The sequence below is a fragment of the Carcharhinus amblyrhynchos genome, chromosome 24, assembly GCF_965287045.1.
Source record: "Carcharhinus amblyrhynchos chromosome 24, sCarAmb.v2.hapA, whole genome shotgun sequence".
Lineage (NCBI taxonomy): Eukaryota > Metazoa > Chordata > Chondrichthyes > Carcharhiniformes > Carcharhinidae > Carcharhinus > Carcharhinus amblyrhynchos.
Window position 1 is genome coordinate 23,854,579 of NC_137347.1, and position 23,199 is coordinate 23,877,777.

The window sequence follows — 23,199 nt, forward strand, 5'->3', positions numbered from 1 at the left end:
CAGCAGGGTAAATGTACGGATATAGAGGCGGAGGTGGGTTGCTTTGTCAGATAGCTGGTACAGATGGCCTACTTTAAAAAAAAAAATTGAGTCTCTAGGAATTGTTCTCAGTTTGACATGGGGTGGGATTTTCTTCCATTTGGGTTGCGAATGGGTTTCACCAGTTAAAATTTGCCTGCTTCAAGGAGTACATTTGAGGCTCAGGCACTTTGCTTGTCTGGCAGTTGGTTGTGTTGTTCTTACAATTGTGACTGCACTTCAAAAGTACCTCATTAGTTGCAGAGCACTTTGCGAGCTCCATTGATTGAGAAAGATAGATGCAAGTCTTTTGAGACTACAGTCACAGAGGAGATGAGTGCACAGTAGGATTATCCCAGACATATAAAGAGCTTTTCCCATTCTCCTTATCTCTAAACCAAGTAGTGGAAAATTGCATGATAGTTCAAAATTACCTTCATACAGCTCAGCCCCTTCTTTTGATTCTCATCCTAATCACTGCAAAACCTGATCTGAAAAGGAAGCTCCTACCCTTCTAACTGAAGGAATGTGGATAAATAACAGGTGGCATTTTTCAGTGAGTGGAAAATATTCACCACGAAGCTTACTTAACATGTTGATGAATTGATTCCAAAATGAATTCAATAGTAGATTCTACCAGACTGATGCACGTTGAAAATTGTGAAGTATGCTACATACCATAGGTGGGATTCTCCCAAATTAATTCTGTCGAATTTGTGTTTAAAAACTGGCGTAAATCCTGCTGCTTCAGCAAGATTTTCAAAATGAACCTCCCACACTCCGTGCTTCACAGAGAGCCCTAGCATGAATCTTACTTTAAAAAGCTGTGGGTGAGGCCTTTTCCTGCTGGAGGCCAGCAGCATGTCCCTGAGCAGGCCACTGCTAGTGTGCCAGTCTGTCAGCACCGAGATGGGCGCATGCACAGTTGCCCCATACTGCTGGCCTCCTGATCACTGCTCAGACCCGCAACCCCACATCACTGCTCCACTGATTTTTTTTTTCTTTTTTTTCTCCCTGCCCCACAACCCAATTGCTGGCTAAAGCAGTGGAGTGGGCATGCAGAATCCCTCCTCCCCACCCCCATGACTTTTATTGCTGATCAAAAGCACACTCTCTATGCAAAATCACCACGCCTGAAGTATCAATATGATCACATGGACGGCATAGTGACCAGAGGCCAGATAACGGTTAGCACTGCTGCCTCACAGCAACCGGGACCTGAGTCGAATTCCCAGCTTTGGGTCACTTTCTGTGGAGTCTACACGTTCTCCCCACGTTTGTGTTGGTCGTGGAAACACAGAAGTTAGGAGCAGGAGGAAGCCATTTGGCCCTTTGAGCCTGCTCCGCCATTCATTAGGATCAATGCTGATCGTCCAACTTATTAGGGTCCCGTTCAGATGTTCCGGCTTCCTCCCACAGTTCAAAAGACATGCTGGTTAGGTGCATTGCCATGCTAAATTCTCCCTCGGTGTACCTGATGCTGGAGTGTGGCGACTAGGGAATTTTCACAGTAACTTCATTGCAGTAAGTCCACTTGTGACACTAATAAATAAACTTTAAACTAGCCAGCATCTTGAAGGTTTGAACTTTATAAATTTTATATTGATTAAATAGTTTGAATAATTTCTTTTAGTAGTTACATCCTTTAAATTTTCATAATTCAGAACAAGGATGCAGATCTGTTTTCATAATATCCGGAAGTGGATTAACCTGGCAGTACATCAGTTGTTTTATACTTACAATACATTATGTTAACATTAACATGGCCTTGATGCTAATCGAATCTGCTGATGGCAGCAAAATCTTACAGCTGAGGGGAGGGTAATGCAAAGGAAGTAGTAAATGGACTTTAGTAATGTAAAGCTACAAAATGATTTAATGCATCCAGAGAGTAATATTAAATATTATCTAGAAGTAATTATCTGTTCCCAAAGCTCCAAATAAGTGCTTATTTCATTCAAATGACATTTTCTCTGCCTGAGATTTTGAGGTGTTAACTCAGTTAAAGTAGATAGGATGCCATCTGCATTAGTACAATAAACAAAAGAAAATACCTCAGTATCCTCAACAGTAATGTCTGGCCTCTGGTCACATGGCTTATTGTTTGGTTATGGTGTTAGCTCTCATTTTTGTGCTATAAGCTACTTACTTAACAGTAGGGCTAATACTTCAGAACATAAGTTGTGTCAGTAATGGAGCATTCTTTTTATCTAGCATTTGAGGGAGGTGCATATACCTCCTATGGATGGCATACACCTCCTATAAATAGTATACATCATTCCAGTGTGACAATACTGCTTGTGACGTTCTTAATTTTTTTCCTCTCATTTTGCCTAAGCTGAAATTGTGGGTTGGAATTTTCTGGTAGTTCTCCTTTCCAGCGGGATTCTCTGGTTCTGCAGCAGTGAACTGAGATTTGGCTGAGCGTCAAATTCTCCCTCCTCTCTGGCAGTGGCAGCAGGGCATGAATGGCTAGAAAATTTTGGCTGTGAAGTCCCACATACTTTTCCTGCTCCCTGCATCTTTAATGGTGTGTGAGTCAAGGAATAGTCGCCTATTTCAGCTCATTTTCTCCCAGGATGTTGAAACTGTAGAATACTTTTATCTCGCATTATCAGTCATTTCCAACCCACTCCAGCTTTCAGGCTTTCAAAACATAGGGTGGAATTCTCACATGGCCCTGCCAGCAGGTTCAATGATGCATGGGGTGAGGGGGTGAGGGGGTGAGGGGGTGGGGGGGGGGGGGGGGGAGGTGCGAGTGGGATGTGAGGTGGCAAAATTTGGCAGGAATCCCAAACTTCCCCAAATGTGAATTTCCAGTGGGATCTGCATCCAGCACCCACCATTGGCAAATCAAGAAACCCACCAGAGGCCAGTGTGAAACTGATTTGTATCCCACTGATAGGATGTAGATAAAGGCCCATCTGGAATCTTTCACTGATGCCCGATTCTCCCCAACACCAGTGGAAAATACGACTGTTTCAGACTTGCTCTGTACAAATGTGGTGTGCAGAAGTTGGGACTTGCCTGGACAAGGTGCTGCTTCTGGAGTTCCGGGTGGAGACCGTCAGCGACCCTGGACCCCGGAACACCACAGCAGTGGATGGGAGGAACATCTATTGGTTGACCTTCCAGATTCACTATTGCCGAGAAGGTCCATCTTCCAACCACAGTGTGTTCTTGGAGATCCCTCTTCTTCCTTCAATGGTGGGCCATTGATATTGGGTACCATTTCAATATGGCATCCAGATATGATGGCAGAATGCGCATCATTGTGCCCACCTCCACCACGGAATATGTCGTTAAATCCCCGGGATCACAATTAATGAGATCGGATCAGAGGAAATGACGTGGCTTCCTGCTGGCCTCTGCCGTGGGAAACGCTCCCCATTCCATCCCAGATGGGAGAATTCCATCCAATGCTTGTATCCCTAATTAATACATCGTGAGTTATGCCATTTCATGCACACTTTTCAGTCTTTGTGCTTCCCCATGATATAGGCCTGTGCTGAATTTTAAAAAAGTACATGTCTGCATGGGTTTCTTCTGGGTGCTCCAGTTTCCTCCTGCAGTCCAGAACTGTGCATTTAGGTAGAATGGCCATGGTAAGTTCCCCTTTAGTGAAGGGGATAGGGTGGGGGAAAGGGCCTGTTTGAGATCTGTCAGAGTCAGTGAAGACTCAATGGGCCATACCCTCTCAGTGACCAAAGATGTGTAGGTTAGGTGGATTGACCATGCAAATTCCTCCTTAGTATAGGGCAAAGGGCCTGAGTAACATACTCTACCAGAGAGTCAATGGGCTGAATGGCCTACTTCTGCACCGTAGGAAATGTTTGATTCTATGAATATAACGAAAGTTAAGGGTGGGAAAAAGTCATTCAACCTACTGATGCCCATTTTATCCAGGATTCTAATTCTGCCTTTCTAGCATATAACTGTACTTACAGCACACCTATTCAGCGTTATTAGGGGTCTTGATGAGGTAGATATGTGGGTTTGATGTATTTATGGTTGGATTGTAATGGGTAGTGGCATTGTTATGAATCCACTTAAATATGAATCCATTTTAAAGTGCCAGGGTTTCAAATCTGGGGTGCGGCAGGGGGAGAAGGGGAAATCTTCAGTGCTGCTTAACCATCCTTCATTTGGGATCTGCATCTCTCCCACTCTGCCAAGGTTATTCCAGATTGGCATTTGTATAAAGAGGTTCCTCACGCCCTGAGCTGAATTTAATTTTGCCAGCTTGCAGGTATAACCTCTGCTCTTAGTAATGCAGTTTTATATAAAAGTTACATTTTGAGATAGACAACCACCAGCAAAAACTTTGTGTTATGAGTCGTGCTTTTAAGGTGACAAGGAAGAACAAATCTGCAGAAAATGCTGTGTAGGACTCAGAGTAGCATTGACATTACTAGATTTGAAAAGCCTCTGTAGATTACAAAAGCAACGTTTCTGAGTATTTCTAAGGAGTAAGCCCTACTCGGTGTAAGGGTGAGTGTATGAAGCGAATTCTGTCTTGATTTTTTCCAACATTACCCCTCGGTGAACTTTGGATGCCTTAACAAGGAGTAGAAATCTTATGGGATGCATAAGTAGATTATAGATTCCAATTTTCACTCTCTGTGCAGGCGAGACAGAGAGCTCATTCATCAGAGTCTCTCAGTTCTGTAGTGTGGGGCTTTGTGTGAACACTGAGACCATCTGTTGCCTCAAATTCTTTCATGTCAGAAACACATCATATTTTCCCCTAATCGTAATGGTCTGTTCAGTAAAATCTGGGCCAAATCTCTGAAGTGCCACCTTCCCCTCAGCACGGGTTGCTCCGGTAACCTTCTGCTAGGACGATGGTATGATGTAAGTTGCGTTATTTCCAAAAATGTCCATGAAATGTTTGACTTTTTTTTTACTTGCAAAACTACAAAGAAGGACATTGGATTAGATTCCCTGGTCCTGCCTCTGCAGGAAATGCGGTGGGCCAACTGGAAGATCTCAGCGACAGGCAAGTCCAGAAAATTCCAGCCAATGTGTCTAGAGGTCAGATTAAAAAGGCATAACTAGGGGTGGCACAGTGGTTAACACTGCTGCCTAACGGCGCCAGAGCCCCAGGTTCAGTTCCTGGCTTGGGTCACTCTGTATGGACTCTGTATGTTCTCTCTGTGTCTGCAAGTAATCCAGGTGCTCCAGTTTTCTCCCACAGCCTGAAAGATGTGCTAGTTAGGTGCATTGGCCATGCTAAAATTCTCCTATGGCGACTCGGGGATTTTCACGATAACTTCATTGCAGTGTTAATGTAAGCCAACTTGTTACACTAATAAATAAAGTTTAGTGATCTATGCCATTTTTTAAAATTCTGAAGTTAAAGTACAGCCAGGCTTCCCAGCTAGGTCACGTTGGTCATGATTTTACTGCCTCACTCGAACAAGACCTGAAAATCTCATCTGAGGTCAATGGATGTTTCCAATGCTCACATCTGGCCCCCTCTGTGGCGGGCAGGGTGGTAGAATACCGGCAATAATGTCTTTCTTTCCTCAATTTGTTCAATTTTCTTCCATTATCCTCTGATTTGCTGACTAATATTGGGGCTATAGTCTCAATGACATGACTTACTCCGGAACCTCACCTAAATTTACATTCTTCAGTGATGTTGACAGATTCTTTCTTTCTGGCAATGTCAGGACTGGTCTGACACCATCCCCACTTGATGGGCCGAAGGGCCTTTTCTGCTCTGTATGACTCTATATGGGCAGAATTTTCCACCCATTCACACCGGCGGGATTTTCTGCTCCCGCTGCGATGAATGGAGATTTGGCTGAGTGCCAAATTCTCTGCCCTCACTGCAGTAGGGTGCGAACAGCCAGTAAGATCATGCCCTCTGATTCCAGGCATGCCAGTTCTGATTACATGTGGCCATTTAATCTCATGACCTCCTTGCTCCAGGCGGTGCTCGGACTCTCTGAGCAGGTCAGAGGGGAGAACAGTTTATTGTTCTTCGAACTGAGGACAGGGTGGGGAAGAGGGTTTCTGAATCACATCACACCAGAAAGGCAGTGTAGCAGTCACTCAGTACTGCCCCAGAGTGTCCGCCGAGTATTTGGTGCCCTCGTTTCTGGTGTGGGGCTTAAGCCCACCACAGTGGGCAGCATGGTGGCACAGTGGTTAGCACTGCTGCGTCACAGTGTCAGAGATCTGGGTTCAATTCCGGCCTTGGGTCAGTGTGCAGAGTTTGCACATTTTCTGTGTCAGCTTGGGTTTCCTCTGCTCTAATTTCCTCCCACAGTCCAAAGATGTGCAGGTTAGGTTGATTGGCCATGCTAAATTGATCCTAATGTTGGGGGATTAGCAGGGTAAACTTGGGGTCGTGGGAGTAGGGCTTGGATGGGATTGTGGTTGATGCAGACTCGATGGGCCAATTGGCCTCCTTCTGCACTGTAGGGATTCAATGATTCTAAGGACTCATCTGATGAAGGAGCAGTGCTCTGAAAGCTTGTGCCAAATAAAACTGTTGGGCTTTAATCTGGTGTTGTGAGACTTCTTACTGTACTTTCTCTGAGATGGGAGTTCTATCAAATCTGCCTCAAGGCCAAACTGCCCACAGCAGCAGGAAATCTTTGGCACAAATCTCATAATTCTGCAGCTCCTTTACGATGGAGATCTCGCAGAACTCTATCTTCATACATTCGCCCCATTAAATAAATTATTATTCGTGCCTTTGTTCTGGCACAATTTACAGCTAAATACTGTTCAACTGCTTCAAATTCTCTCTGCTTACCTCCCATGTCCTGCGCACAATGCTCGCTTTCAACAGCTATGATCCAATTAAGACAATTAAGTTTCCATCACAGAAACTTACATAAAAAAAACAATTCATTGGCCAAATTGAATTTGAAAAATAATTCACTGCTGACTGTAACAGGATTGAATACGTGAATTTTGCACCAATTACCCAAAGAAAAGCAGTAACTACAACACTCGATGGTAACAACGACAGTTGGCAGCTGAAATACTTTCCACAACACACAGTTCTGAGGTCAATAAATTTCAAGGAATTTGTAACTGTCCCAGCTAGAAGAATCATAGAATCCCTATAGTGCAGAAGAAGGCCATTCGGCCCATTGCATTTGCACCAACACTCTGACAGAACATTTTACCCTATCCCTATAACCCCACATATTTACCCCACTATTCCCTCAAACCTACACACCTTGGCAATTTAGCATGGCCAACCCATCTAACCTATGCATCTTTGGACTGTGAACGGAAACTGGAGCACCAAGAAGAAACCCACGCAGATACGGTGAGAACGTGCAAACTCCGTAAGGACAGTCTCCACGGGTTGGAATCGAACCCAGGTCTGTGGCACTGAGGCAGCAGTGCTAGCCACTGTGCCGCCCTCAGAAGATACATGATAGTTAAAGGCAGCAATTCATTTTGTGGATCACCCTGTAATTATTTTTCTGTGGGGAGCATTTTGTTGTGGTTTGGCCTAACTATAGGGGTGGAGCTGGTACAGCTGTAACAGGGAGAAATGTTCTGTCAACCCAGATGTTGCAAGGGCACTGAATCAAGACCCAAGGAATTTTAAGGACCACTCTCACATTTCCCACTTGTGAATCAGAAATCACAGGATTCAGCTCACCCTTTGTGGTTATGGCTCACTTGATGTTCGTAGCTAATGGATTTGGGAAGCTATGATTTTGTTTTGATGGAACCCAGCCTGAAAAGATTTGCTTTTGTGGTCAGTGAATGTCATCCTTGTTGTGTCTTTGCCTGTGGGGAGTTTCTGCTCCCTTTGGCCTATGTTACATGGATTCCTTGTCTAAGGGATGCATTTTCCAAACAGGCCTGCAGAATCCATCAATATACAAGTGTAGGCTGTGTATCTCCCGGAGAATCAGTTTCAGCGTTCCTTTTCCTTTTCCTTTCCCTTTGCCCAACTGTACCTTCAGCTGCGTAGGCAGCACACTCTGGAATTCTCTCCCTCAATCTGGCCACCACCTCATTTTTAAAAAAAACTCTTTAAAAACAAATTATTTGATTTAAGCTTTTGGCCACCCCTTGTTCTATCTCCTTCTTTGTCTTGGCATTCATTGAAACGTAGAAAATTGGATTAGGAGCCTTTTGATGCTGCTTCACCATTCAGCATGATCAAGGCTGATCTCAATGCCGTGCTCCAACATTCTCCCCATAATCGCTTGACATCTTTAGAGTCCAGACGTTTATTTCTTTTTCGAACAAACTCATTGATTTTTTTTTCCTCCACGGCTTTCTGTGATAGAGAATTAGACAGCTTCACCACCCTCTGAGTGAATAAGTTTCTCCTCACCTCAGTCCTAAATGACCTCTTCTGAGTCTGTAACTCCTTGTTCTAGATCCCCAGAGGAAACATCATCTGATCTGGCTATCCCATAGAATGTTATACATCTCAGTGAGATCCCCCCTCATTCTTTTAAACTCCACTGAATACAAGCCTATTTGACGCAATCTCTCATCATACGAAAATCCACCATGTCAGGAATGAGTCTGGTGAACATTCACTGCACTCCCTCCATGACATGTCGATCCTTTCATAGAATCATAGAATTCCTACAGTACAGTACATTCAGTGCATTGACTCTGCACTGACTCTCTGACAGAGTACCGTAGCCAGGTCCTCCTTTCCACCGTATCCCTGCCATTCAGACTTTCAAGACTGCACTGACCGCAATCCCACCCAGACTCTATTTCTGTAACCCCATATAATTATCCTGCTAATCCCCCTGACACTAGGGTCAATTTAGTATGGCCAATCAACTTAACCCACACATCTTTGGACTGTGGGAAGAAACCGGAGCACCCAAAAGAAACCCACGCAGACGTGGGGAGAATGTGCAAACTCTACACAAACAGTGGCACAAGGCCGGAATTGAACCCAGGTCCCTGGCGCTGTGAGGCAGCAATGCTAACCACTGTGCCGCTGCCTTAGATACAGAGTCCAAAACTGCACATAATACTCCAGGTTGCTTCCAGTGACTGGTGTATTATGACATTCTGTGTATGTCAACATTTCCCAATCTATCACTATTTAAATAACACTCTGCCATTCTGCTTCTCTGTCCAAAGTGGATGACTTTACACTTATCCACATTCCACTGCATCTGCCGCTTATTTTCCTGCTCACTCAACTTGTTTAAATGACCTTGAAGCCTTTTAACATCCTCCTCACCACTCATTGTCCCACCAAGTTTTGTGTCATCAGCAAACTTGGAAATATTGTTTTGGGTTCCATCGTCCAAATTATTGATGCATACTGTGAATAGCTGGGACTGAGAAATGAACTCTGCAGGGTCACTTATTGATTATCTCTCTGACGTTCTTTGGCATGCTTTTCTACATAAAGTCCTAAAATAAATTCAATTAGTAGCTGCAGCAATAGCAATGCTGACAAGTGGGGCTAGACGTTCTTGAAGTTCTGATGTGTTGCCTATAATAAGTGTTGTTAATTTTCAGTTGCACACTACTTTTTGCATTTAGTGCTGTGGGAGAAGGTAAGAAATGAGAAGAGCAGGGCTGTTACATAACTGCCATCGTGTCTATTAGAAGAAAACCTTTAGAGGTTTTTTTAAATAAAAGGGTGGCATGGACAAGTTGGGCCGAAGGGCCTGTTTCCATGCTGTAAACCTTGATGACTCAGGTCAGAGTTTGTAATATTAGAAGAGAACCCATATTCTCACCACCTCTGTCCACAATTATCCAGTCTCGTACGCCTGGCCACCACTACCAACAAGAACAGACAATTTGACCTGGCCACCACCAACCACCACCACCATTTAAAAAACTCTTTAAAAACAGAGCCAAATCTCCTATCCACAGCAGCAGGACTGGAAAATCCCAGCTGTGGAAGATTGGAGAATTCTGGCCTTCGTTAAATTGTAACAAGTTCATGAACGCCATGGCTGACACTTGTATTTCGTGCTCAATAGATAGCATTTGGAGATCAGACTATAATGGCAATTGTCTTACTGCTGTTACCTTTGCAAAGATCTATGGGTGTGATTCTCTGGCCACACTGTCCCCAAAACTGAAGAATCCCCCAAAGGTCAATGGACCTTTGCATGGTCCGCTCTCCACCCACTACGCTTCGCATGGCAGGCAGGTCGCAAGAATTCTCCTCCATATCTTTGTGCTTATCATGTTAATCATTGCCCTAGAATAGGAGTGCTTCCATTTATGATAGCATTGAGTAATCCCAAATCACTTAGTTGGAAAATGCGCAGCAAAGCTTATGAGGGGGAAGGTGATTATCCCATCCCACTGCACTAATTTTTTTAAGGCAGTGGGCTGGGAGAATCCTGCAGAGTGACGTGTGGGATTCGTGCATGCTTTCCTGCCTCGATAGCGTCTCCCATTGCCAGATTTCCGGCGGTGCTTGCTCGATATGGAAATTGGCGATGAGGTGGGGTAACTATTTAAATACTACTTTCAATATAATTTAAATGCTATTAGTGGGCCTGGGACTGAAGTCTCCAGGCTCACTGGCATCTCCCCTTGTGCCAGAGTGTTTCACCCTGGGGAGGGGCAGCAATATGGGGGCAGGGCCTCGTGGCCCAATTGGTGGGGGTGGAGGTCCTGCTGCCATTCTGCATAGAGATCGCGAGGGGATGGAGGGTGGCCATCAATAGGGGTGGGGGTGGTGTCAGCATGCTCAGGCAGGGGAGGTCGGGACTGGAGATCAGGGCGGATCAGGAGAGGGGTGTTGGAGTTTGGCTCGGGAATAGTCGGAGACCAATAATTAGGCTTTGATGGGGGGCTGCGGGGGAGGTGAGGGGGGCGGGGAATGAATGGAGAACCGGTGTTACGGTTATCTCAGAGCTGGCCAGTGATCAAGCTGGCTAGCGCTTGGGAGGCTGGCAGTGTGGGACCACTAAGCACGCACCATTCTCAGCACTGACAGATTGGCACATGCACAGTGGTCCACTCCAGCGTGCTGATTTCAGCCTGTCCAATGGGGATAGGCCCTGCTCTCTGAAATTTAATGATATTTGCAGTGGTGATGTCTGCAGTACAGTGTAGGAGATTCTTCTCTGATCTCCAGCGTGAATTATTCCAGCTTTCACGCAAATTCGACACTTAGAATTTTTTGGGAGAATTCTGGCTGAGATCACTAACGATATTTTTTAATTATGAGATTTTTTTTACGTAGCGTTGTCTGCCCATCTTTTAAATCTTTACTTATCCTGTATTAAATTTCAGAGCATGGATGCTAAAGTACTTGACAAAAGTTTAAGATTCGAATTTCATTACAGGCACCTCCTTGGCATGATGAATATTGATTTTGGAAAGTAGGACCTTAAATACTTTGGCTGGAGTTCTGTAGTGTCGTCTGCCCCGCCACTGCTGTCGGAACAGAGAATTCGACACTCAGCCAAATCTCCATTCACAGCAGCGGGACTGGATAATCCCAGCCATGGGCGAGGTCGGAGAATTCCAGCTTTAATCCATAAAGAATGTGATTGAAACAATCATGTCAAAGCATTTTTGAGGAACACACAACTTTACCATTTGTTTTGATTTGTTTTTGAATGAAGGCAGTTGAAAACTGTGTATATAATTTGTCATCTGGATAGAATATTTGAAAATCAGGTTTGGTTGAAGGAAATCATTTTGACTCCCTTCTTGTCACATGACCCCATGCTTGTGCTGCAGTTGGAGACAACTGCACAAGATCTAATGTTACAAATGGTAAAGCAACTGGCAGCACGGTGGTACAGTGGTTAGTGCTGCTGCCTCACTGCACCAGGGACCTGGGTTCAATTCCAGCCTTGGGTGACTGTGTGGAGTTTGCATGTTCTCCCTGTGTCTGCTTGTGTTTCCTCAGAGTACTCTGGTTTCCTCTCTCAGTCCAAAGATGTGCAGGTTAGGTGGATTGACTATGTTAAATTGCCCCTTAGTGTCCCAAGAAGTGTAGGTTAGATGGATGAACCGTGATAAATGTATGGGGTTGCAGGGATAGGGTAGAAGGGAGGGGCCTGGGTAAGGTACTCTGTCAGAGAGTCAGTGCAGACTCGATGGGCCGAACGTGCTGCACTGTAGGGATTCTATGGACATAGCATCAAAAGATCGCAAATTTCATATACTTTTATATAAAAAAATTGCTATGAGTGGTGAGATGACTCAAACACAGTTACCGAGTTCCAGCAATTTTACAAATTGCTCTTGGGGTTTAGATAACCTTGGCTATTGACTAAAGCACAATGTAGTGCAGTCACATGTGTTGTATTTTAAAAAAGACATATCAGGGCTATCTTTATTTTTTCCCTCCTCCTATGCTTATGATTATCTTGTGATAAACTAAATATTATGAAGTCAAGATATATTTAACTAAGAGGAACAAAGGAAAGGCTTTTAAGTATACAGGGGCAAATTCTCAGACAAATTCCTGTATTACCAAGGGTTTGCAGTGAAGGCTAGCCAAGAATGTCTTTCTATGGTCCGAGTAATCAAGTTAGCTAGCCAGCTGGGCTAATTTGAGTTTTAATGTTTTGTGTTTGTCCACAACCCTTAGCACGTTCATTTTTTTTCCATGTTTTATTTTTAATAATTCAGTTTTGAAAGATAATGAAGTAACCATTAGATTCATTTGAGTTTAAGACAACCTTACATTAGAAACATGTGCAAGCTTACAACCTTGTAGACTAATTTATTTCTTCAATCTGGACCAAATTGATTGCTTAATTACAGTATCGATACTTTGGGGGTGGACATGGGGTCTTAAATTCCCTTCCCTACTGGCCACTCGCCTATCACATGGACTGACTGTTGTATACTCAATGGTGATTCAGAAGTGTGTTCATTTGGCTGCCCTGACTAAAATGAAGCGTCAGATCAAGCCCAAGATGGGGTGCAATGCCTTATCTTGTCAGCTTGGATCTTTGTTGTCTCTTTTGTGGGACCAAGAATTGGATTTTCCAGTCTTGGGGTGAGCGCAGCTGGAAAATCAATTGGATTTTGGTTTTGGGAGCGAGCAAGGAATGGATTTGTGTTTGCCTTGTACACTCTGATCATTGGCTTTGTAACTTTAAGGATATAGGGGAAAAAAAATCTGGAAGATAAGCAGCTGCCCAGTTTACACCAGTTAAATACCTCAGATGTTGCTCCTTCAGAGTGGCTCCCTTGTTCATGTGTAATTTTAAACTATTACTAGATTTCAGTGCTGTTCAGCTTTGAATTCTGTAATTAAAATAAAACATTCATCTGTGGCTATCTTATCATTTTCCATACCTTAGCATTTCTAAAATGCCAGTTTGGCAATTCTTTTCTCAATCCTACATCGACTGTCATTTTCTTTCTTTGACGCAATCCTATTGATGGTAATCTGCCCTAAAGGGTAGGGTAATATGATAAGTAACAGACTCTTACACCAGTTGTTTCCATTATCACACTGTTTATTCAAAGGTTCTTCACATCTACACTTCTCCATTATTCCAGTTGACTATGGTAACTTCAAACTTGAAGTTGTGTGAGTGAGATTCCATTCTTTGGCAAGCTGTCTGAACTTGCAAACAATGGCTCTTTGTTACTAAGGAGTTTAAGTAGCTTACATACAATGCGTCAATTTTTTTTTGTGCTGTACACCAGGTACACTTCTGGGTAAGTCGAGTAGTATTCTGTTAAATTGCCCCTTAGTGTCCTACGATGTGTAGGGTTAGATGGATTAGCCATGGTGAATGTGCAGGATTGCAGAGATGGGGCAGGGGAGAGGGCCTAGGTAAGACACGCTGGACAGAATTTTCCTGTTCCGCCCGCCATGGGAATCATAGAGGGCGGGACAGGACCATGCAAAGGTTTGTTGACCTTAGGTGGAGTTTTCCAGTCTTGTGGTGAGCGCAGCTGGAAAATCCCACCCTAAGTCTGAGAGTTGGTGCAGACCCAATGGGCCGAGTAGCTTCCTTCTGCACTGTAGGAATTTTATGGTTCGGTTTCATCTGCACCCACTTGTTCTTCTGTATCAAGTCTAAAATCAACTTTTAACCTTAGTTAACATTGACTTCTATTTGTATGAAGTTTCCAAATTATTTTTTGTTTTCCATATTGTAAGTGCTTTTTTGGTTCTGTTCTGTCACATACAATGCAGTGTGTTTATTTTTGCCAGCATGTAAATATGTTACTTATTCAAGTTGTGAGCATAGGCTCAGTGGTTGAATACTCACCACTAAGTGAGGAAGTTGTGTCTGCAACTCACTTTCCATTGTAATGCACTATTGAAGGTGCAAATTTAAGTTGAGACATTAAACTGAGGCCTCATGCACTGTCTCAATGAACATAAATAACCTTTTGAAGAAGGGTAGAAGATTCTCCCCAGTTTAAAAAAAAGTTTAATCAGCTGTTCCGTTCCTTACTGTCTGAAGGACATTGCAATATCTACCCCATACAGCTTCATAAACATATACGTATAGTCTGCCTTTTCTGTGACGGATCTTTGGTATCAGAGAATTGATTCATGAGAAGTGTGGAAAAATGTCGGAATACCTTTCCTTGAAAATAGGAAATTAAGATGGTTTTTTAATAAAGGTAGTTTTTGAAAAATGACATCCATCCTCACAATGGCATAGAAGATAAAATAATCTATCTAGAAGATAGAATTCCCCACTCACCTGATGATGGAGCAGGGCTCCGAAAGCTAATGGCATTTACTATCAAATAAATCTGTTGGACTTTAACCTGGTGTTGTGAGACTTCTTACTGTGTGTTTACCCCAGTCCAATGCCGGCAACTCCACATCATAGAAGACAGAAGCAGGAGTAGACCATTTGGCCCTTAGAGCCTGCTCTGCCATTCATTTTGATCATGGCTAATCATCAAATTCAATATTCTCTTGATCTCTTCAGCCCCAATATATATTGAAACATAGAAAATGACGATGATGAAAGACATGACACAAAAGCGACCAACTCATAGGGTGGGATTTCCTGGCCGCGCCTACCCCGAATCCGGAAAATCCCTCTTGAGGTCTACAGACCTTGTCATGGTCCATGTCCCACACACTGATTCCCGTGGTGGGTGGGGTGGGAAAATTCTGCCTATGGAATGAAGTGTGAATAGAGTAATCAGTGATGATCCTAAAAATGTTTAAAAAGTTGGATGCAATTCTGGATAATGGGGGAAATCTCAGGTTAGGTGAGTTGAGCTGAATGTGTGAATGTCCTTGTCTTTGATCAGAAAAGGAAAAGGGACACTTTCTTCACCTTGCTGCAATAGCTATGACATGTACTTTTTTAAAAAAAATATCTTTTTAAATACCCATTTTCCTTTATGTATGAAAAAATACTGAGTGATTATTTACTTTTATTTTTCCTCTTCTTCAATGATTGTTTCTAACACATTATGGGTCCTTTTTAATATTCCAACATTCAATAATGGAAAATAATAATTAGATTTATTGTGAGAATTTTGCAGCTAATAACGTTCAAACTCCAGGATAGATAATGATCCGGGTCCAAATGTTTGCTTAATTGTGGGGCAGCATGGTGGCACAGTGGTTAGCACTGCTTCCTTACAGTGCCAGGGACTCAGATTTGATTCCCAGTTTGGCTCATTGTGTGGAGTTTGAACGTTCTCCCGCTATGGTGGCTCCAGTTTCCTCCTACAGTCTGAAAGACGTGCTGGTTAGCTGCATTTGCTGTGCTAAATTCTCCCTCAGTGAAAGCTAATAGGCACCAGTGTGGTGACTAGGCGATTTTCACAGCAACTTCATTGCAGTGTTAATGCAAGCTGACTTGGGACACTAATTAGATAAATAAATAATGGTTTAGCATTTATTGCTGTTAAGCCATAAAATAAATTCATTTAGTTTAATCATTATTGCTTCTGGAAAACAAATGAACATTTGTACTGATGCTAACCTAAATGATCACCATTCTATTTAATGTCAAAGAAATGTTAAAGTTTGTTTATTAGTCACAAGCAAGGCTTGTATTAGCATTGCAATGAAGTTACTGCAAAATTCCCCTTTACTGTTCAAAAGGATTTTTGACTGTATTGGGTTGTTAAGCCAACAAAAGTGGTGTTTTCACCAGTACTCAGATCTGGCTAGATGATTTAAAAGACTTGGCATTGTTTGAGCTTGTTATCCCTTTTCTGATTAAAATGCAGATGGCTGTTGAGTGTTTATGTTCTCTTCACTTCCTCTGTGTGAGAGCATTTCCTTCCAAAGATGTTTACAGTGAGTTGCATGTACTTAGCTGAAAGCATGAAACTCCTCTGTTCGTAACATTGGCTTTCCAGCCGTTTCACTGCTGGCTGACGTGCTGTTTGGTCAAAAGGCCATGGAAAGATCGTCAAAAGCACTCAATAATTTCCCGTAATTGTTTGCCAACTTGAATCCTCCTTTCCCTTGAAGCGTGACCATATGTGGTAGAATGAGTATTTACAATTAAGGATTCTGGCACCTTGAAATAGCTCTAAGAATCAGAGGATCGAGGTGATCTGATGTGAGATGGACAGATTTCTGTGTATTTTGTGACAAACTCTAATACCATACCAATGCAGTAAGGAACATTTTTAATTTCTTTAAAATGGCTGTGGAATCTGTAGTTGCTTTTGAGAATATCTAAAACAGACTTTTAAGAGTTTGCAAAAATTGTAAAAGGATCCTTGAAATTCCTTGGATTGTTAGAAATAGTGTTTCTAAAACTATTTGTTAGTGTCACAAGTAGGCTTACATGAAGCTACTGTGAAAATCCCCTAGTCGCCACACTCTGGCACCTGTTTGGGTAAATCGAGGGAGAATTGAGCATGGCCAGTGCACCTAACCAGCACGTCTTTTGGACTGTGGTAGAAAGCCAGAGTACCCAAAGGAAACCCCCACAGACATGGGGTGCAGACAGTGACCCAAGCCAGGAATCGACACCAGGTCCCTGGTGTTGTGAGGCAGCAGTGCTAACCACTGTGCCACCATGCAGCCCATGTGACTTGACAATCCTTAGCCTGACATTAACAGGAAGCAAGTTAAAGTATGGATGCTAACTGATTAGACATAAAAGGAGCCTCAGACACAAATGGGAGCTAAGGACACAAAGGTGACCTAGTCGTGGAGGAGCTGAGGGCACTAATGCAGACATAGAGGGATGGGGGGGGTGATTCTCCTAAGAGTGCTGAATTGGCGGGAAAACTATTCTAAATCTCGACTATTCTGTCAGTTCAGCTCCTCACCTGAATCTCTGCATTCTATGGATTGAAGAGGTCCCAGTTGTGAATATCATTAAAAATCCAGGGGGCGGGGCCTATTTGTGCCAGAGTTTGACAGGTCTGGAGCTCTGTACATGCGCAGTGGCCCCAAATTGTCAACCTCCCATTTGCTGGCCAGCCTGGGACCACCGCAGTGCTGCCCTGCCAGCCCTGAGCCCCCTCCCCACAATCGCTGCCATCCCTCCATCTCAAACTAATCCTCTCTGCCCACAATAGGCCCCACCTGGTGGACAGGGGCATGGGCACTTTGCCCCCTGGGCAGTGCTGGGGCACAGGCTGGCACTGCCAGGGTGCCCATGCCCAGGGGCACCAACCGCCCCCTCCCAATCACTTGATCCAGTGGTGGGCTCCTGCATTCCAACAGGGCCCCACGTTTGTTCCCCGAACGTGGGGAGCTAGTCTGAACCCTGCCAGAATGAAGTGGTCCCAATGATAATTAATTAATATGCCCTTCTAAAACAGATTTAAATAACTTATCTGCCTTCATGCCGGTTTCCAGCATGGTCTAAATGGCGACTTCACCAGCTGTGGGAGATGCGCATGCATTGCTGGCACACGCACAGATCCTTGTTCAAGGCCGCAGATGCAAGTCTCTCACTGCAACTTGACAGAAAGTCGAGTTGCGATGGGAGAATCCCAGTCACAGTGAACTCCTGAGAGGAGAAGGAGCAAATCACACGAGAAAAGTTGTGTGAATAATTTGGAGACGCTAAAGAACTGGGTGTTTTCCCAGAAGTTTCCAAACTGTGTACTGGGGTGTTATTGGTCGATTAGTTGAAAAGGAAGCCCAGAACTCTAAACCATCAGGACTGTCATGACCTGCAGGAGAGAGGCTCCAGAGGAGTCTGCCTTGCTGATGATAACTATGAAACTCTAAGGTAATAGCTGTAGTCAGATAGGATTCTTGATGTACCCTGCGTGAAACAGTACCACTGCAGGGAAGTCCATTGTCAACTTGCCTTACTGTGCTTACCCCAGTCCAATGCCAGCATCTCCACATCATTGAATAAGGAACAGTGTATTGTGGAACTGCATAGCTACGTAGCTCTACGTTTGTGTGTGGAATGATGCAGGTGCTCATGGCTGCGTAAGGTATATCTTTTGCATTGATTATTGAAATAAAATGTATCGTCTTAATTTGAAGTATCATCTGACTGTTAATCCATCTTTAATTTCCTTGGGTTCCATTCATGTTCAAGTAAAATATATAAAAATGAAATCTTGTTGGTAATTTCTTCATCTGGAGGCTATTCTGTAAACTTGGTTTGCCCATGGGGATGGTGGCAACTTGCAGTGTCAAAATCTTGGGGGGGGGGGCAGGAAACAGTGGTTAGCACTGATGCCTCACAGCGCCAGGGACCTGGGTTCAATTCTGGCCTTGGGTCACCATCTGTATGGAGTTTGCATGTTCTCCCTGTGTCTGCATGGGTTTCCTCCCAGTGCTCCAGTTTCCTCCCACAGTCCAAAGATGTATGGGTTAGGTGCATTGGCCATGCTAAATTGCCCCTTACTGTACCAGGATGCTTAGGTTAGAGGGATTAGCAGGGTAAATATGTGTGGTTACAGGGATAGGGCCTGGGTGGGATTGTTGTTGGTGCAGACCCGATGGGCCAAATGGCCTCTTTCTGCACTGTAGGGATTCTATGATCCTAAAGTACTGACTCTTTGAACTTAAATTTTTAACTGTCTGATTAGGAGGCTGGTGTTTGCTTGGGTGAAGATAATTAAAACAAAATTAAGGAAGCTCTGTGAATTGTTTTGTTCAACAATAATCTTGTGTAAAGAAAACCTTGAAGTAATTGGAGCTAAAGGGAATAAGTATAAAGGATGTAAAAAGGCAGGAAAAAATAATGCTTAACTGAAGCAAGCGTGTAATTAAAAATATGCATCCTGCCAGTACATAAATTATGCAGATGTCTACATGTGATAATTTCCAATTTGCCCCCAGGAAGTCTGGACATTGTTCTGGCTGCTCTACAGCCTTGATTCAGGAGATGACAAACAAAATCACAATGAATGAGTGAAGGAAAAGAACTGAGCTGAGATAGCATTTTTCCAGCTTTAATGTAGAAAGTTGATATGAACTCTCTGTTTTAAAATTCCATGCACATGTGAAAGGTGATCAAAAAGAGGCCAGACTGTCATTCCATAGCTAAAATAAATAGAATGGCGTAAGCATTGCCGAGATTCAGGGCAGCACAGTGGTTAGCACTGTTGCCTCGCAGCGCCAGAGACCAGGATTCAATTCCGGTCTTGGGTGGCTGTCTGTGCGGCATCTGCCTGGGTTTCCTCCAGGTACTCTGGTTTCTTCCCACAATCCAAAGATGTGAATTGGATTGGCCGTGCTAAATTGTGCAGGTTAGGTGGATTTACCATGCTAAATTGCCCCATAGTGTCAGAAGGATTATGTGGGGCTAAGGGGATATGCGCTGGATGGGAATGTTATCAGGCCCAGTGGGTCGAATAGCCTACTTCTGCACTCTTGGGATTCCATAGCCAGAGCTCTACCATCTTGCCCTCCATGGAATCGGAGCAAGGCAAGGGTCTGACAATGGAAATCTCGGGAGGGAATTTCCAGTCTCACCCGAGCGGGGCCATAAAATCCTGCCCTATGAGTCCACTGCAGAGGGCATCATGCTGGGGTGAAGTTTCAGGAGAAGAGGCAGTCATTTCAGACTGAGATAAAGAGATACTACTTCACCCAAAAGGTTGTGAATCTTTGGACCTCTCTGACTCAGAGACTTGTGCTCTGTTGTTGAATGCATTTAAGGCTGGCATAGTCTGTTTCATGTTTCTTGTATTGATCCAGTTAAAGCATTGCCTCAGCAAAGGCGCACCAAGTTAACTGGCTGAGAGAGTCAATGGGGAAAGTAACGAAAAGGAATCATTAAAATCACAAGGGAAAAAAAGGATAATTGACATATGAATGTTTCCACTGATAACGTCTGTACAGATATAATGATTGCGTGGCTCAGCATTGGAAACAAAGCTAGAAAAAACACATTTTAAAGATGTTTGACAAACGCACTGCTTGGGAAACAGTAATTATGCATAACTCTTTCCCCCCCCCTCGCTTCTCCACCCCAGCCAAAAATCCTTACTGAATGAATCACCTAGATTGTGTTCAAGAAAATTTCATTATCACAAAAAAGTGCCCTGAGATCATAGAATCCTATAGTGCAGAAGGAGGCCGTTTGGCCCATTGAGTCTGCACTGACCACAATCTCACCCAGGCCCTATCGCCATGCACTTACCCTAGCTAAGTGCCCCTGACACTAAGGGGCAATTCACCCAGGCCAATCCACCTAACCCGCACACCTTTGGATTGTGGAAGGAAACCGGAGCACCCGGAGGAAACTCTGAGGCTACAAGAAGAATTGCAAAAACGTAAGTTGTTGAATGGGAATTCTCCGACCCTCATGCCCCACTACTGCTGCCAGCGAGAATGAAAAACTTGGCGCTTAGCCGAGTCTCCATTCACTGCAGTGGGACTGGAAATTCCCAGCCATGGACAAGGTTGGAGAATTCCAGCTGCTTCTCAATAATCCAGGCTCATTACGAAACTTTCATATTGAATGCAAAAAGGAAATTTTAGTTCACGCTGTTGAGTCATCCTCTTTATTGATTTGTCTCACAATGTGAACCAGATTAATCGAGGCTAATTGCTTGTCAGAGTAGGACATGTATGTCTGGATATTATGACCAGTGCTATTTTTGTATAAATGCTTAAAACACTTGAACCAGATTCCCCAGAGGCTTTTTTTTGTTACAAGAATGTACTTTATTTGTAAAATAGTTGAAAGAGATTTACAAACATTTCAAACTGGCCATCAAACAAAGTGCAATAATATTCAGGTTTCCTATTTAGATCATGTTGTTCTCTCAGACTTCAATACAATCAAAAGAACTTTACAGGCATTTCCAAATCGTCATTGCAAATGGTGCAATGGTATTTAGGTTGTCTGCCTAGATCATAGGAACAGAGTAGGCCCTTCAGCCCATTCAGCCTGCTCCATCATTCAATGTGATCATGGCTGATTAGACACTTCAATGCCTTTTACACCAACTATCCCCCACAACCCTTTGTTACTGTTAATCAAGGATCTATCAATCTTTGCTTTTAACACAGAGCGATCTTTCCCCATCGTGCCTCTGTAGCAGCTGCCCCAAACTTTATTGCATCCCTCAGCACGTGGTCCTGGGCTTTGGAAGGTGCCAGTCTGCAACACTTGGTCAGGGACAAATTTTGTACTGGGAAAAAAACAAGTTTCAGGCAGACGAAAGGGCATTGGGTTGATGATCTTCCAGCCACAGCTAATGGTTGTCTCGATGTATGTCCTTTGGAACAGCCATTTGAGCACAGAGTCCTGTGTCACAAAGTTGCTCGGTAATGTCTCCAAAAAGTAGTGGAGGATAAGAATTTTGTGGGAACAGGACTAATCATATAGTCTCCACCCATTAGTGAATATTCCCTTTAATTTTGCCTCACAAGCTGCCAAAAACCAGTCTTCAGATAGAAACGAGAAACAGGAGTAGGCCATTCGACTGTTGAAGTGGTGGAGGCTACCTCGCTAAATATTTTTAAGATGCGGGTTGATGGGTTTTTGATACGAGAAGGGATTAAGGTTTATGGGGAGAGGGCGGGAATGTGGAACTGAGCCACGACAGATCAGCCATGATCTTATTGAATGGCGGGGCGGGCTCGAAGGGCTGGATGGCCTACTCCTGCTCCTATTTCTTATGTTCTTATGAGCCTGTTCCACCATTCATTTTAAACATGACTAATAATCAAATTCAATATCGTGATTCCTTTAATTTCAAGAGAAGAGAAATATCTATTTTTTTTTTCTTAATTCCACACATTCTCCACCCTCTGGGTGAAGAAATTTCTCCCCAACTCCTTTCTAAAAGGTTTACCCCTTATCCTCAAACTATGACCCCTAGTTCTGGACTCCCCTGCCATTGGGAACATCCTTTCTGAATGTTTAACCCTGTTAGAATTTTATAAGCTTCTATGAGATCCCCTCTCACTCTTCTGAACTCCAGTGAATATAATCCTAACCTATTTAGTCTCCCCCATATGACAGACCTGCCATCCCAGGGATCAGCCTGGTAAACCTTTACTGTACTTCCTTTGTAGCAAAGATGCCTTTCCTCAGATAAGGACACCAAAACTGCACACAACACTCCAGGTGTGGCCTCACCAACACCCTATACAATTGCAGTAAAACTATTCCTATACTCAAATCCTCTCGCTATGAAGGCCAACATACCATTTGCCCCCTTTACTGGCTGCTGTACTACTTTAGGGTTATTTAATTTTTAAAAATGAATTTTCAATATGTGCTAGAACTTACCTTTCAACTGATCGTGATGCCACTTGTTTCTTTGTCTTTGCTTAATCTTCCTGAATGTTTTCTAACGGTGTGTTCAGTCTTTAATTTCCATGTTGACCTTTTCTCTCTGTGATCCTTCTGTGATCTCGGTTGCTGTTTTGGAATTATTTTTGCTGTCTTTTTAAAAACACGGTCATTTGCATGCTGAAAATAGAGGCTGATCAACGTTTAAAATGTGCTTTGAACAGGGTAGGAGTTTGCTAATTAGTGCCATCACAGACTAATTATTAATTACATTGCCGTACACCCAAACTGCTTGTACAGAACTAACAACAAGAATTTGGTCATAAGGAAATCACTGTCTGAACCCTGGTGCTAAGTAATAAAATACCCATTGTCAGATTTTAAGTACACCTGCAAGGATAAAATATCAATTTTCAACTTACAGGCACACATGTCAAGTTAGATTTGGAGGACTGGAGGCTTAGGGCTCTGATTAAAGTCTGTAACTTGTCAGATTTCTAAATCAATGTATTTCAATTGCAAATTAGGACTGATCCTTTCCCTTAATTCCACTGCTCCTTCTGGATATGCTATGCTTTGTTGAACTCTAAATATGTTC

At 43.4% G+C, this 23,199-nt stretch overlaps 1 protein-coding gene across 1 annotated transcript in view; it reads left to right on the top strand.

The window, feature by feature from the left end:
* clic4 (chloride intracellular channel 4) overlaps positions 1 to 23,199 on the top strand; it is a 133,796-nt gene that overhangs the window by 60,067 nt on the left and 50,530 nt on the right. The gene's annotated exons all lie outside the window — the stretch shown is intronic.